The 15,458-nt window shown below is 34.6% G+C and overlaps 1 long non-coding RNA gene across 2 annotated transcripts in view; it reads left to right on the plus strand.

The window, feature by feature from the left end:
• The window catches only part of LOC146544113 (uncharacterized), a 212,876-nt gene extending 199,203 nt beyond the window's left edge, over positions 1–13,673 (plus strand). For both annotated transcript variants that reach the window (XR_014884114.1, XR_014884115.1), the window contains exons 4-5: positions 4,182–4,346; positions 13,613–13,673. This is a non-coding gene — a long non-coding RNA (uncharacterized LOC146544113). The remainder of the gene's footprint in view (positions 1–4,181; positions 4,347–13,612) is intronic.
• The last annotated feature ends 1,785 nt before the right edge of the window (positions 13,674–15,458 follow it).

Here is a 15,458-nt window from a genome sequence, read left to right on the forward strand (position 1 = left end):
GAACATAAAATATAGGAATATTGATTCCTCAGGCTTTAAGCCTCAGTGGGCCAGCAAAGCAATTTCTTTTTATGCCTTTTATTTAAAAATAAATGTTTTATCAATAGTATTTTGCTAAGATGATAAGAATAGATCTTTCCTGTGAGGAAGCTTTAGCAATAGGATTAGATTTTGAACCACATAATCTTTTTTTTGTTGGTGGTGGTGGTTTCTTTTTTCCTTATAAGCTCATTTATGTTAACCGGTTCTAATTGAATGACTGAAGGGTTCTCAAACATGTGAATCAGTCCAACATGTGAAGTGGTTTAGATTTCCAGAGTAGCAAATGTAGTGTCCAGCTTTGAAAGATAGACGAAGAGATAATCAATAACCCCCTAGGAATGTGTGCTCAGGCTTAATGGATAAAAACAATTTTTTTTTTTTAGTATTTATAGTTGCTCTTCACAAGGTGCTAAAGAAAATGTGTGCTGTCTCACTGAGGAAAACAAAGAACTCTTGCAATCGTATTTATCAAATTATTCATGATAGCGTTCTAGCTTTCTCAAGCAAGTGTGTTTTTTAACATACTTATCTGGAATTCCAGTGTGTGGATTTAAAACTTTGAGCATGATTCTGTGCATTTTTTCTACCACACATTCTTAAAAAATACGTGAGACCTTTTAGGAGGCTTTACCTATGCAGAATACCTTCAACTATGACTCATTCAGCACTTGTAACGTTTCCTCCATTTATTTTCCTTCCCAAAGAAAATTTTAGTCTTGACTGACATGTCCGTCTACTCAAGGAAGTAATATCTTTCTTTGCATTTGCTATCTGAAAGTTTGATCCTTCTACTAAGGAGGCAATAAGTATCCTTATCTATTAGGTAAGTTACATACTTTTGCTGAAAATTAAGTACAGAATATCTGGTAATATTCTACAGAGAAGAAGTAATGTGATTTGGAAACAGTCTTTTGTGGCCCAGTGATTAAACTTATACTAATGCAATTGTATCCCTGTAAAACACCATTGGTAAATTTCTGAAATTTTCTGTAATGCCTTAGCACTGAATCATGCCTGGAGCATTTTAAGAGTGGCTTGATTACTGCAGTGTGGATGAAGCTGTAGGGCTGTGCAAATCTTTGGGTCTCAGGACATATTTGTAGAAACTCTAGGTGAAATGGCAGTATATAGCACCCCAGTATGGACTGACTTTAGATTCCAGTCCCAGGATGGATAATGCAGACAAACCACAGGAGCTACAGTGACAGTAAAAGGACCTTGTTCAAAAGCATTTAAATGGTTTATGGGTAAGTGGCACAGCTAAGGCTGTATGGATGAGCATATATCAGATGCCTCTCAGGCATACTTAGATGTGGACACAAATAAATGTGGACAGAATATTGGGACAGATAACTTTTTAGAATCTGGAGGTACTAACAGAATTAGATCAAATATTCAGGACTCTCAAATGAAAGAATAATCACAGCAGTTAGATTTTCAAGGAATGAATCTTTTCCCATTCATTCCTTTATAGACCGTTACTGTTAAAAATAAATTAATATAGTATTTCTCAGTAATAGGTCCCAAGAATGTAAGTTGCTTTTTTTTTTTTTTAAAAAAAAAAAGGGGGAAAAATAAGCTTTTTGAGGTAGTTTCATGCTCCTCTTTACGAGTAATTGTCCTTCTATGATCTTTATTACTATTCATTGCTTTACATTAACTCTTCTGCCACTGATGTATTGGTTTGCTCTTTTCAAATTTAGACAAGCCAACTTTACAAAGGGTACAGAAAATTCAAATAATTCCAACAGCAGAAGATATCTTTAAATGTTTTGACAGTCCTGATTTTATTGGTGTTTCTGACTTACATTTCTTAACTTGGTTCGTTCTGATTTGCTCCAGTAGAAGGAAATCTTGAGAGGTAATGTCCTCTGTTTAGTTTAAATTTGTTCTCTGTCCCCTTCTGAATGTTGTTCTGTTTTGTCCTGACCTAAAGAAGGATAAGGATAAGGGATTACAATGCACTGACTTTTGTTAAATGCTTGCTAATCTTTGCCCCTCTCCTAAGAGTTTTCCACTTGGCCTAGAGGAAAAGATCTAATAGCTTGGATTAAAACTTTGCATTAAATGTATTTTAATTTGTTTTTAAAAATAAGCAAATGCAAAATATTACAAAAGCACTGGTAGAACCTGTAATTCCTAGTGTTGTCATGTTTCTATAATAAAACCCCCTGCTTATTTTCTTTCTTGTTACCACTTTGATATACCTAAGGAGACAAAGCTTGCATGGCACTGAATGAGAGTTCACACAGAACTCTTCTCATTACAAATGTACATAGCATGGTGAAATCTTTCAAATAAGTCAGCCATTCAGTGAAGTCTTTCATATTGTCATATTTGATTCCTTTGCACCCTAAAATAAATGTATTACGTGTGAACAGAGGCTAGAATAGCAATGAGCAGACGTAAAAGATATTAATCTTCATGAAGTCCTCTGTTCATTTTCTCCAATTACTCCACAGGAGGTAAAGACTTGGTAAAAAACAGCACAGGCTGTAGAATATTTAGAATGTGCAGTCAGTTTTCTGTGTGTATGGAGCCTCGATGGAGAACCATAATTTTATTTATTGTATTTGTTTGTTTTTTACTTTTTAACAGACAAACCAGTAGACCTGAATTTGGTTTCATTCAAAGTAGGATAATTGTTATTTCTGTGAAAACCACAGAATTTAAACCCAGGAGCTTACTGTCGAGTTTTTCTCACTTATTGCTTTTAAATACAAAATACATGCTCAGAATACACAATGATAGAAGAAAAATGGCTAGAAGCTGTTCAAAAATATCCAGATCCTTTCATTAAATATATATATATATTTTCATTATTCATATTCATTAATATATATATATTTATATATATGTATATATATGTATAGTTTAAACTGAAACTTAGAAACGAATTTTATTCTGTTTTTTTTTTTTTTTTCTTTTTCAGCTTAAAAAGTTATGAGGAAAAATGGAAAATACAGAGGGGAAAAAAAGGCAACAAAATAAGCTGAAAGCAATTCTTTTTCTATATGCTTTTTCATTGAAAAAATCATTTGGTTTGATATTTCTATGAATTGTTTTTTTTGTTAGTTTTACCTTGAAAAAAGGTTCTCCCTTTTAACTGTCTCTATTTTTGAGTGTCAGCAGAATTCAAAAGTGATAGTCATCCTCCAATGTGATCCCTGAATCACTGATATCACAGTTGCTTATGACTGTTTAATAATATCTCTCCTGTAGCAGAACTGTTCAGAGGATGGCATATCAATCATAGAACAGATTAGAGTTGATCATTTTATTCACCTTAAGTCAATATGTTTATGTGACTCATCTTTATTAACTATGCTATTTCTTGGATTTCTGTTCCACCTTTTTTCTGCTGTGTAGTATAAATATGTTCAAAATTATATTTTTGACACTGTTTATGATTGTTGATGTTTCTGAAAATAATTAATAAAGATATTTTCAAGAGATACATTTTCATTAACAAATTATAGAAAATTTTCATTTATTCTTGTTAGTCAAATCTTTTAGTAAAGATACTTCCTTGTTCTCAAACACTGAGCAGGCACTAAAAGAGCTTCTATATAATAGATATTAGCATTTAACTATAATTGAAACTATGCATGTTAAATTAAGTTTAGAATTAAGTTGGTAAGATCTCACTAGGATATTTGAGAGAGGAAAATATCCTTGCAGACCTCAAAATGATTCATCTAAATGAGAAACCATGGTCTGCAAATATCTCACATTTTATGCTAGTAGTACTTAACCCCATATATGATGTTGGATTAAACATGATAATATGAACATGGCTTTGCCTTTTCAAATTTATCAGTTTCAGTTGCACTTGGAAGGATTTTTCAGAGATAAATTGTGGTTTTAACAGATGACTTGCTTATTAAATACAAGCTGTCTTTCTGATGATGAATTAATTTAGGGATGTGCATGTAATTAATCATGAAAATAATGTACTCTTCCTTAAATTTTACTGGTTACTGCTACATCTTTTATTAACCATGGATTTGATAACAGATAATGGATTTTTAGGTAATACAGGCAGTGTTCTCCTTTAAGAAATGTGCCTGGTTAAGGAAAGATAGAAGCTAGACTGTTCATATTTTAGACAAATTTATTTTCTTTGTTTCTCTCTACAGTCATTGAAGAGAAGAAGATTTCTTCAGGGAGCAGTGAAGCATAGGTTTGAACTCTGGTGAAATCTCTCCGTGAAATCTTTCCTTTCAGTGTTGGTGTGGATGTGGGGAGGCAAGCCTAATGCTAGCCTTTGTGTCTGCTTCTCAAGGCATCAAACTGACTAACAAGTAAGCATAGTTTTTTTTTTTTAAGCTGGTTAGAATTCCTCATAATTATAGCAGTAGTGTGTTTGACCAAGTATCTGAGAAACAGAAGGCATTAGATCTCGCAAATGGAGTTCTGCTGGCTGCCTTGTTCTGTCTCTACCAGAAGATTTGTCCCTTGGGAAATACTTTAAAGATGTAAATGAGCTATTAGATCTATCATCTCTCTCAACAGAAGTACGTTGTGTACTTATGAACAAAAGATGGTGCATCAGAGAGCTGTGACAATGCTATTATTTAATTATTAGAATGATTAGAAACTAGCTAACATTTCTGACTGAATTTCTACTCTTCTACATGTATAGAAGCAAAGTGAAAACCTTTCATATTCATCAATATTTATGTGAGTTTTTTTAACATTAATACTTACAGTGATAATTTGGTATCAGGCAAATACATTTTCCAGACACAGATACACATCACTATATACTTTATTAGCACATTTCCAAAAAAACCCCAAACAATTGCAAGCATGATGAGAAATGCTTCTTTTCCATTGTCAGAAATTTTGAAGGGCTGTGCATCTCCTTTTACAGCAGATTAGCACTTAAAAAAATAATCCAAAGTAATCCCAATTTTTCAGTTCCAATTTTACAAAGCTCTTTGAGCATCCGTTATGTTGTGCATGTAGAATTTAAGGGGTTGCTGATAGAATATAGATTACCTAGAGAGGATATAATAATATAGGGTATAATTACCTTATAATACCATATAGTTCCTTGTCATTATGATTTTAGTACTGCTTGCATAAAAAAAGTGCTACTTATTGCTGATAACTCCAGTTTTTCTCACTTCTTTTTATTGTTCAGTGACATAAGCAGTTTTCTTAAATGCCATGATCTCCATGGCAAATAATCATAATATTATAAGGACATACTTTATGTGGCTTCACTCTCTGAAACTTGTGTTATGTGTTGGAACTTATGTGCCCTGATACGATCTTTTCAAAAGTAGGAGCTTATTTTCCTTGAAAAATGCTTTGGGTTAATTTTACCTTCGCTGGTGTTTAATTATTCTAAGAAATGTCACAATGAATGAACCCACTGCAGATCACTGGTAGCCAATGAAGAGCAAATAAGTATCTGAGCTTTAATTTTAAAAACAAAAAAAAACACACAAGCAAACATAAACCTAAGTATAGAGATGACAAAACTAACTGGTTTCCATTTCACTTTTGTGAATATAACATGCCCATGTTGATAAAGATACAACTTACCTTAAAATGCCTGTTAGGATATTTAATAGGAAGCAATGTTTGTGCATAATACAAAATAAATGAGCAGGAATTCTAATTTTCAGTGTATCATTTTAGCTAATCATTTTCACATAGTTGTCTTTGTTTTCATTCTGAGAGAATGAAATAAAGCAAAAAACCACATATTTCAAACATCTTATTCCAATTGTGTGGGCGCACTGTCAATCTGCAAAATAGCTCAATCACCTTTAATGCCTAAATTTGTTTGTGCCAGGTAGCAAAATTAAGTACTTTTCAGCCTCCTTATTAAAAAAAAAAAAACAACAATTGTGATATATACAAATATGAAAATTCCAATGGAAAGGCTGTCCAGCCAGAGAGACCTGTGGGCTTGTTTGCTTTAACTCCAGACTGCTTTCTGCCACTTACATCATTTACAGAGAAAGTTAATGTTTTACCAGTCTCATTTGTGATCACTCTCCACTGGTCAGGTCTTCAGAGTAGATTAAGTGCTGCATTAAATTGTTGAAAAACAATTTTACCAGTTCTTGAGAGTAGAAGTATCTAATGCTCATGGCTGCTGTCTGCAGTGTGTCAAGCTGCATGGGAAGTGCCAGGCCAGTAATGGCAGTAGATATAGAATAGTCTCTGGGGGAGAATGCTGCTAACAACTTTTACAAATCTTTGAAGTATCTGCCTAGGGCATTAGTATATGGGAATGTGTCACACTCATAGGAGAGAGGCCAAAGTGCAAGGCTGAATCAAGGAATTACCCTGAAGACTCTGATGTTCCACAGCATCAGTGCTGCATCCCTGCTTCTCCCTCACTCTCTTTAATACAGCATGCCAGGCAGCTACCCTCCTGTCCAAACAGCTTGGACTGGGATGGAAAGGGACAGAGGTCCAGGGACTGATTTGCAGATAGGGGCTGAAATTTTGTACTGTGAACTCCATAGTCTGAGACTCAAGGACAATGACCTTGCTAACTCAAAGACAGAAAGCAGCTTGTCCCCATCCAGTTACTCTCATGTTATCTGTTGGTTTACACTGTGTCTGAACTGCACATTCAGGACTCATGCAGTACAAATACACAAATAGCTGCCATTGTCATGTTTCCTGCATGCTGTCTATGTGCATTTTTGGTAACCTCCGCAGAAGAGCCACTGTGAAGACAGTCTAGGTGCTATCTTTCTGATTTTCATCTTTGTAGTTCCCTCCAGCAACCATAATCTTTGTTGTAAGTGAGGTAAGGTTGGAGGAAAGATTATAGTTTGGACTTCTTTTTTTTCAATAGCAAAGTCTACATCTTTGACAATGTTGAGATCAGTGGCTTCCTAGAATCAGGGCACTTCCTGAAAGCAGCAGTTTGACCCTCAGTGACTTTGAACAGAGGGCTCTTGCTGAGTGTGTCTACTCAGAGGAAAGAGCCACTACACTCAGCATTGTCAGTATTAGACCTTAGATAATTGTCTGGAAGCCTGGAGGTTTGTGTCACATTCTGATACTGTCCCTACTGATTTCCTTGATCTCTTTTGTAGAAACACCAAATATGCAATTTGGCTCATTTACAAAGTATAATAGGGACTGATGATAGAAAGGTCCTTTTTTCTTCTTCTGTAAAAAAAAAGGACAGCAGCTGGAAGGTAGGTAAATGCTCCATAGAGTGTATACAATTGCACAGCTAAGAAGCACTGCTGGCCCTTGCATCACTCCAGTGGTCACAGTTGTATCCCCCGCTAATGAAAAAAACAAATGCTCTTTCCTTCCTGTGTTGTCCTCTGGAAACAGAGAAGAATATTGGAGATAGTGTTAAAACTACTGTGTTTTTCAAGTTTTTGTTATGTTGAAAACTGATGAGTGTTTGCAATTCCAAAGAGCTTTTAGAGTGTCTAAGCAGCGAAACACAGATTTTTTCCTTCTACATTTATTACAGAAAGCCTGTCTAAGCAATTTAGTTCTTTTTACAGCTTTTCTGAAAAATGGTTGCAATCTGTGTGATGGGTGGGTGGGAAGCAAGAGAAGTCATTGGGGAATTTTGCTATTACAGCTCTGCCTGTTTTGTAGTCTTTGCAGTTTATTGCAGAGACAAAACTCCAAGACTCAATAAGAGAAGATTAACTTAATTGATATTTAATAGAACAGTTGCTATATTCACCCATGCTGAATTCTAAACACTTCTTGAGAATTCTGGCCCCTGAGCTGTTGCCAACTAATTTTAACTCCCCATGGATGACATTGGGTATTGATGTCTATTGGAAAGATTTGGCTCATGAGAGAAACATAGGGACAGAATTATACCTAGCTGAGCAATTTTCATAAGTTTCTGACTCTAGGGGAGACCACTATTAATACTTTGTTGTTGGCTTTCAGAATATTAAAGAAGGCCAAATATTAAGAATTGAAACAAAGACCCCCATTTTGGAAATTACTGAGTATGGAAATAGGCAGCAATGCAGTAGCTTGTCTTGGCTGGTCTACACCAGGATACTCATGGTGTCATATCCTCTGGAAGAACAGCTGTCAAACCAAGCTAGGATTTTCAGCACTAGAGACTAATCACTTCCACTGTATTAATCACCCTGCTGCAAGATGGGTATACAAGAGCTGTCTAAACTTGCTAGCTTAGGCTGTAGATGACGCAGCAAAGAGAACTAATGCAAGATGTAGAACTTGCTTGAGAAGAAGATTTGGGGAGATAGAATGAGCAGTCACCAGAATCGTGTCAGCTGCACTGTAAGAATGAGCACAGAATGCCAAGCAAAGATTCAGTTTGTTTGGTGTCTATTCATAACTATTGGCCAAAATTTTTAAAGACAGATCATAGAAGGACATAGATAAAGAGAGATATGTTGTTTTTCCAAGCTGAAGATCTCTAATATGCTTAGATATTCCTCATTCTGATGTTGCTTCATACATGTGATAAGCTGCCATATTGCCTTGTGTGCAACTTTTTGAAATGGAGATCAGAGCTGCATTTTGCAAGATGTTTATACAACACAGATTTTGCATTGTAGCAAAATGCTTTGTTTTGTTATCTTTTCCTTTTCTAATAACTTCTCATTTTTTCATTTGATTTTGTGTCAGTTTTTAATGATTTGTCTTCTAAATTCAAAGCTAACTACTGTACAGACAAGATGGAAACAGCTTAGTTGCTGTGACAGTCTGGATACAAAACCACTAACCTACTGTACTGCTAATTTCCATATGTGGAATAGTTACAGTTCACCACTTCAGTTTCTCTTTAGATCAAAAACTAGCCTGCAATGCAAGTCTTTTATTTCAAATGTGAAAATGATTTGTCTCTATGTTCATATAATTTTACATTAGGGATACTAACAGGCTTAGAATCTCTACAGCATCAACTGCAGACCATGAAATGGATGAGAACAGATTGCAGACTTCTCAGTGAATTATATTAGGGGGGAAAAATGTTCTCCATGGATATTTTTGTGTACTATGCATAAATCTTGCAGAATATGTTAGTATTCTTGAAGCTGCTTTGCAACAGAATACTGTGTCTTTGTAGCACCAAACACTATTTCTAAGCACTTGTTTAAAGTTCTCATCCATGAACAAGTTTTACATTGCAAACAGCTGCAGATTTTAATCACTATCTATTTCTTAAAAATGTATTTGAATTATCTTGTTAGCACAGATAAGTAGCAGATTTGGAAGTGGTAGAACTCTAGCTAAGCTTTTATAGTATCAGAAGATTTTTTTGCTATATTTTTACAGAGATTTGCTCTGTATTAACATGATAATTTCTAGCTCTCCACCACATGCAAGCAGATAGTAACATTTATGAGAGTAAATAAATAGCAGTTAGTTTCACACAGATACATGATTGTATGCAAACAATTTTATGAATTCCTTCTGATACAAAGGTCTTAATTAATTGCTTTTTAGAAAATAGACTGTTTTCTGCTCTAAATCCCAAAAGACAAGGATGAATGTTCACATCTATGAGTTCTGATTTGAAGATGGGAGATCTGAAGGGACTCTATTTAAAACTCCATTCTTGTGCTATTTTTAATCCTTTGATTAGCTGGTTAATAGAGTTGGCTGACCAAGGAGGCAGGTGGGCTAAGTGCATTTCCTAATAGTTTTCTTATTGTTTGGCTAGCTTGACCTATTTCTTTTATCCTTTTTACAACAGTTTAAGCTTGACTAATTGGATGGCAGTATTAGCCACCAGCAATATACAGGAGCTTTTAAGATTTTTTTTTTGCTTGTACTTGGTTTCTTACGGCAATTGGGTTTGATTTGTGTGGAGTTATTTTGGTGGCTGACTCTTCCATCTGTATAGATACAAAGAATGGATCAGATCTTAGATAATAATACAAAGGCATATTTTTATGAAAAGAAAATCTAAGAATTGGAAATGTGAAATTACAAAAAACATTCAACAAAATTCTTTTCTAGCACTACAAATTATAAAATTGTAATATAATTTTCTGTTTCCTTAATGGAAAGTGTAATACCAGCTCACTGAAGTGATTCCTCAGTATTGCATGTCTTTAGTTACTGCTTGAATAGAACACTGAGTAATATTCAAACAATTATGTTTGAAACAATGAGATTTGATAATTCAACCAAAAGCCTCTAGCTTTTAACTGAATACCATAATTTTGATTCTGCACTTGCAGCAATAACTATAAATATTGCAGCACAGTTTAGACTACAAAAGGTCTTGTCAGGAAAGAATTACAAAAGGCCAGCTTGAGATTTGGCCTCATTAAATGGAGTGAAACTACACCATTGATGTATTTGGCTCAAGATTAGACTGAAGTCCAAGTCAAAATACTAAATGTGCAACTGTTTCTATTTATCTAAGAAGAAAATAGTGTGGGGGCACTGCTATAAACCTTCAAGGTCTTATGATTGCAATAGAAACCCAAAAATCATTCACTGAAATAGGCTGAATATTCTAGATTTCACAATTTTTTTCCTTCAGATTTCCTTGCATCATGCAGATTTCCTCACATCATGCAGATTTCCACACTTGTAGCTATAATGACAGGCAGGGGAGATGTAAGTTTCTATTTTGTGATTGAACTTACACTCTCCTGTTTTGTCAGCAGATTCCTTTAAGTCTCTGTACAAGTCCTGGAGTTGTTACAGCTCTCAGCATTGCAACACTGCAATCTTAGAAATCTGGAAAAATTACAAATTTCAGTGCTAGAGGAATGCTTGCCAGAGGAGAGTGAATAAAATTATTATTTTTTTTCCAATATTAGATAGAGTGAGTCTAGAACTTGCCTAGAAAGTTGGAAGATTAAGAAAGCCTTTTGGCTGCAGAATTCACAGATGAGGTATTTCTCCACTTATTTTAGTTGAAAATGGAAAAAGGGATGATTTGATAGTATGTTCGTAGTACACCTATTGAAGCGTGCACAGACAGTTATGATCACATTTTTTTCCAATAAGAACATAAGGAAATAGACCTGAAAATATGTATGCTAATTTCTTTTTCTTACATAGCATTAGTAGTCATTCTCTACCAGGCTGGATGGGTGTGCCAGGGTAACAACATTAAAAGCTTAAGGATTCAAACAGAAAGGTGTCAGATCATCCACAGAACTTGCTGCTGAATCCTTGAGCAGGTTTACAAGTTTGCAAGCCTGTTCTGTGGTGCTTCTTGCTGCAGATTATTCAGGGCATCAATTGAAAACTATGGATGATGCTGTGCTACCAGGATCATAAAACATAGATGCATCTAACCCCAGCTTCTATGTTCCTCTGTGAAGCTGTGCCAAAATGTAAATATCACTTTGTGAACTAGGAACCAAAGTTTTGGAACACAGGATATAATGAATGTGCTAATCAGCTTATTGAGTATATTTTAGGAGCTATCCTTGGGTGACCAGGAACAATAAACAATTGAGTTTTATTAGAGTTTTTAGGAGTTCTGAACTCCAGTAGAATATTTCATGTGGACTACACTTTTATTCTATGCGTGCTTTTAATTTGAATACTCACTATTTCCTTGTGGTAGTGCAATTATGCCTAGTGACGAGTAAAAAAAAAAAAATGAAAGCACATTTTGTGGAGAATATTAATTGCATGAAAAAGATAGGTAGGAATTTCTTGGATTAAGCAGCTGAATATTCTTCCTATATCTCTAATTGCAGGGTATTCATTATTTCAGGAAATATGGCTTAAGTGAGATTATAACTTTTCCTCCAAAAAGCCTCAAAAATATTTTGATTAATGTTTAACCAGCTGACCTTATATCCGTATATTAACAGGTCACCAATTTGAAAGTTGATCTAAGTCTTAGCATGACTGTATTTCCTAAATTCAATTCAGTCTCTTCTGCTGTAGCACCAACATCTGCCTCTGATATCATGGGCCAATGACATCAGAGAATAGCAGTCAAACAACTGCAAGACCCACTGGATGAGAATGGGAATTGAGAGCACTTATTATTTGCAAAGTGTCAGAGCAGAAATTTTGATATCTACTAAAGGTAAAGAAATACTTATATTTAGTTGTGGGGAAACACATTTGCTGTTATATATTCTCATATTTCCACTTATCTTTAAAGGAGCTCTGAAACCTCAGTTCACTGCCACTTAGCTCCTGACTTGCTGTACATGCTTTCAGGCTCCTGTAGAACTGTTTGTTTCTACTTAAGCATGTACTCAAGCATTCCTGTGTACTGACACAACTGAATCTTACCTTTTACATCCCAAAGGCCTGTTTGTACCCAAAGACTGAGTATCTGAGGACCCTCATCCTCAAAAAGTCGGAAAGCCTGGATACATTTCCAGAGCAATTTAACTTATTGCAAGATTGTAATACAGTTCCTTTAAATATGTAGAAAAGTAACCTTTTGCATCAATGCTAACAGCCTTTTAAACAGCAGTCTCAGAGAACTATTCAGTATGAATGGAAACCTTTGGAGGCCTTCAGAATTCTTCAGTTCCTAGATTCAGCAAGTCCTAAGTAAAATACTGCTGTCAGCCTGTTAACCTGTTCAGACATTGGTAATTGTGTGGCATGTGCAGGAACAGTTTCAGCCACCCAGGGAATTTCAGTCCAAGCTAAGAAGCATGCAGGTATCTTAATTGCTTGGATTCATGAGTTGGAACAATTTGCACTGCAACAGTTGGCCAAGTTGCTATTTTCTGCCTTGTCATCAGGTGCACATCTCACTGAATTTCTTCCTAAATCCCATAGTTTACATTCCAACATCTTAAGATAAATTATAACTCGTGTTGTGTATTGTCCATAAACACATGCTTTATTTCAAGTATTTGACTAAACTATCATTATGCAATAAAGCAGTTAAATGTCTGTTCGTGTCCTAGCAGTTAGTGGATTGAGGATTGAGAATAGATAAAACGTGCACCTGAACGCTTTGTAAAAGCAAAGTTCCTGTTGCGTAATCTTTCCTGTGAGGTATAGAGTCTGCCATATTCCTCTTCAGTAATTCCATTTTGATGATAAAAGCATATATTATTATTCTCAGCTGTAAAATGTGTTGGTTTTAAAATCAAAATGTAGTAGTTAGTATTGTCTTCACAATTATGTTTAAAAGCGAGATGGAAGAAGAAAAAATAAACTTGTTCTTACTTGCATAAAGATGAAGCTATCTTTGCATTTACAATGTCAAATTTAGCTAATCTATAGTGAAAACCTTAAATAATTTACATAGCACTTTCAGCCTCTTAAATATAGGATTTCTTAATTTTTTTATTTACAAATAAAACAATTATCCCCATTTTCCCTCAACAAACAGATGTGATTTGTGTAATTTTAATTTGTTTTGATTTTTTTTTGCATGAATTCATAGTATAGCATCTGTTGTGCAATAGTATTTCTGTATCATTAATATATTTTAACATCAGATACTGAGATACTTATATGCATAATGCATATACATAATAACTGAAATAAATTCAACATAGATGATTTAGCTGTATGTTGGTACTCATCATTCACATTCAAGCTGAAGTTAATGGAATTACAATGTGCCTTTATTTTAAATTCTTGTAACTGAAGTGCAATTGCACATTTTTCTGTTTTTCAGTTCAAATGGATCTCCATGGTAATCATGTACTCAATGGAGACCCTTCTTTGACAACCTAAATGTAAGATAATCAACACTTTTATCTACCATGTCTGAAAAATGACTAATAATTAATACTAATAATTAAATACGGACTTGAGGCCCAAACTGTACTAGTTTACAAAACAATTCCCTCCTAGTGGTGGTGGTGAAGCCATGGCTACCATATTCTAGTCTGTTTAGGATTCTCAAAGGCAATTATTTTGTACAAGTTAAAAGGACATTGTTTTCATCTTGGAAATTAAGGAAGTACCAGTGGAAGCAATATCTTAGTATTATTGGTGATAAAAGAATCAAGTCCAGCTATTAGTGTCTGGCCAGATTTACATTGTTTTAGCAGGAAGAAAATATAATGGTGTTATAAAATAAGGCTACTAAACGCTTTAACTTAATTCAAATAGAAAATAGCATAAATTAGTACGATTTCTTATAAAACATTGATCTTAGTGGGTTCACTTTCTGCTGAAGGTTTGCAACAGTTAGAGAATTTTAGATTGAGGAATCTAATTACTGGGTTTAAATCACATTAAAAAACTAAGCTGTTCCAGAGTTTATAATCACTTAATAATTTCAGTTATTGGTGTGGTAGAGCTGTGACCAAATGTGAGGTTTTCAACATTCTGTACTCTCTTTATTCAATATATTTGTTTATGCTACAGATACTGCTCTGGATTTCCAGGGCAATGAAAATATCTGAAAAGGTCTAAAGGTATTGTAAGAGGAATCTTAACAAGCTATTTTCTCACTTCTGTTTTATTTAGTTATTTATTTACATTCAAAATCTGGCAAGTTAGTCTAAGTCATATCATTGTATTCAAAAACACATGAAATTTCTTGCTACCAACTCATAATGATACCAGTCTGTACTTTTTCACCAATCTTCTCCACAGCAAATGTTGTCACGTCGCAACAACAAGAAAGTGAGTTAGTTTATTATATAGTCCTTCTGACTCTTACAGATTGACAAGCTACTTCCTGGCTCTGAATTGTGTTTCTGAGGATAGGATCATTTAGAAAACTGTCAAATAACTGAGAAATCAGGAGTAACTCTGTCTATAGTGTCATATTGCTGAGGATTTTATATAAAAATTTCTTTAACTTCAAGCCCATCTCCAAATTGCCAGCCTGTGGCTATAATATACATAATTATAAAATGCTTACCAATTTTTTTTCACTCTTGACTTTGTTTAAATGTCTATTTTTGCATATTGAAAATTGCATTTAAAAATTGCAGGGCAAGTAACAGGAAAGAAAAGGGAGTGCAGGAAGCCAGAAGCACGATTTTAGATCAAGTATTCTTTTTCTTCACTTGGCATAAGGACTACTCTTAAAAGTAAGACCCCTATTTTTTTATTTTTTATTTTTTGTATTGTTCCAAGACATCAGAGGCAGATGTTGGTGGTATGGCTGTAGAAGTTTAAACTTCCAGCCAATATCCTGTTACATTTTGTTACTGTGTAACAATGACAGCAGAAGGGGTCTGACAGAATGAGGTCTGACAAGAATATGAAGTATATGAAGCAATGCTGTGAGATTGAATCCTCCATGAAAAAAAAAATAAATCATTTACTGACATTCATTGACTCTTGCTGAACATTAATGGAGACCAAACAGTGAATCTGATCATAGTGAGATAGTGGTGGTGCATTTGGCAGTGGTGTCACCTCCGCTGGTGCAGATTTTATAAGTGTGGCATGCAGACTCTCATTCATTGCTGGTGAAAATGCATATCTGATGGTGGTGATTATATTGAAAAATATTGTTTTGCAGCTGAGAATTTGCGCTATCAAATGGTGTTACTGTGCTC

The sequence above is a fragment of the Meleagris gallopavo genome, chromosome 6 (assembly GCF_905368555.1).
Source record: "Meleagris gallopavo chromosome 6, MGAL_WU_HG_1.1, whole genome shotgun sequence".
In the NCBI taxonomy this organism is placed as follows: Eukaryota; Metazoa; Chordata; class Aves; order Galliformes; family Phasianidae; genus Meleagris; species Meleagris gallopavo.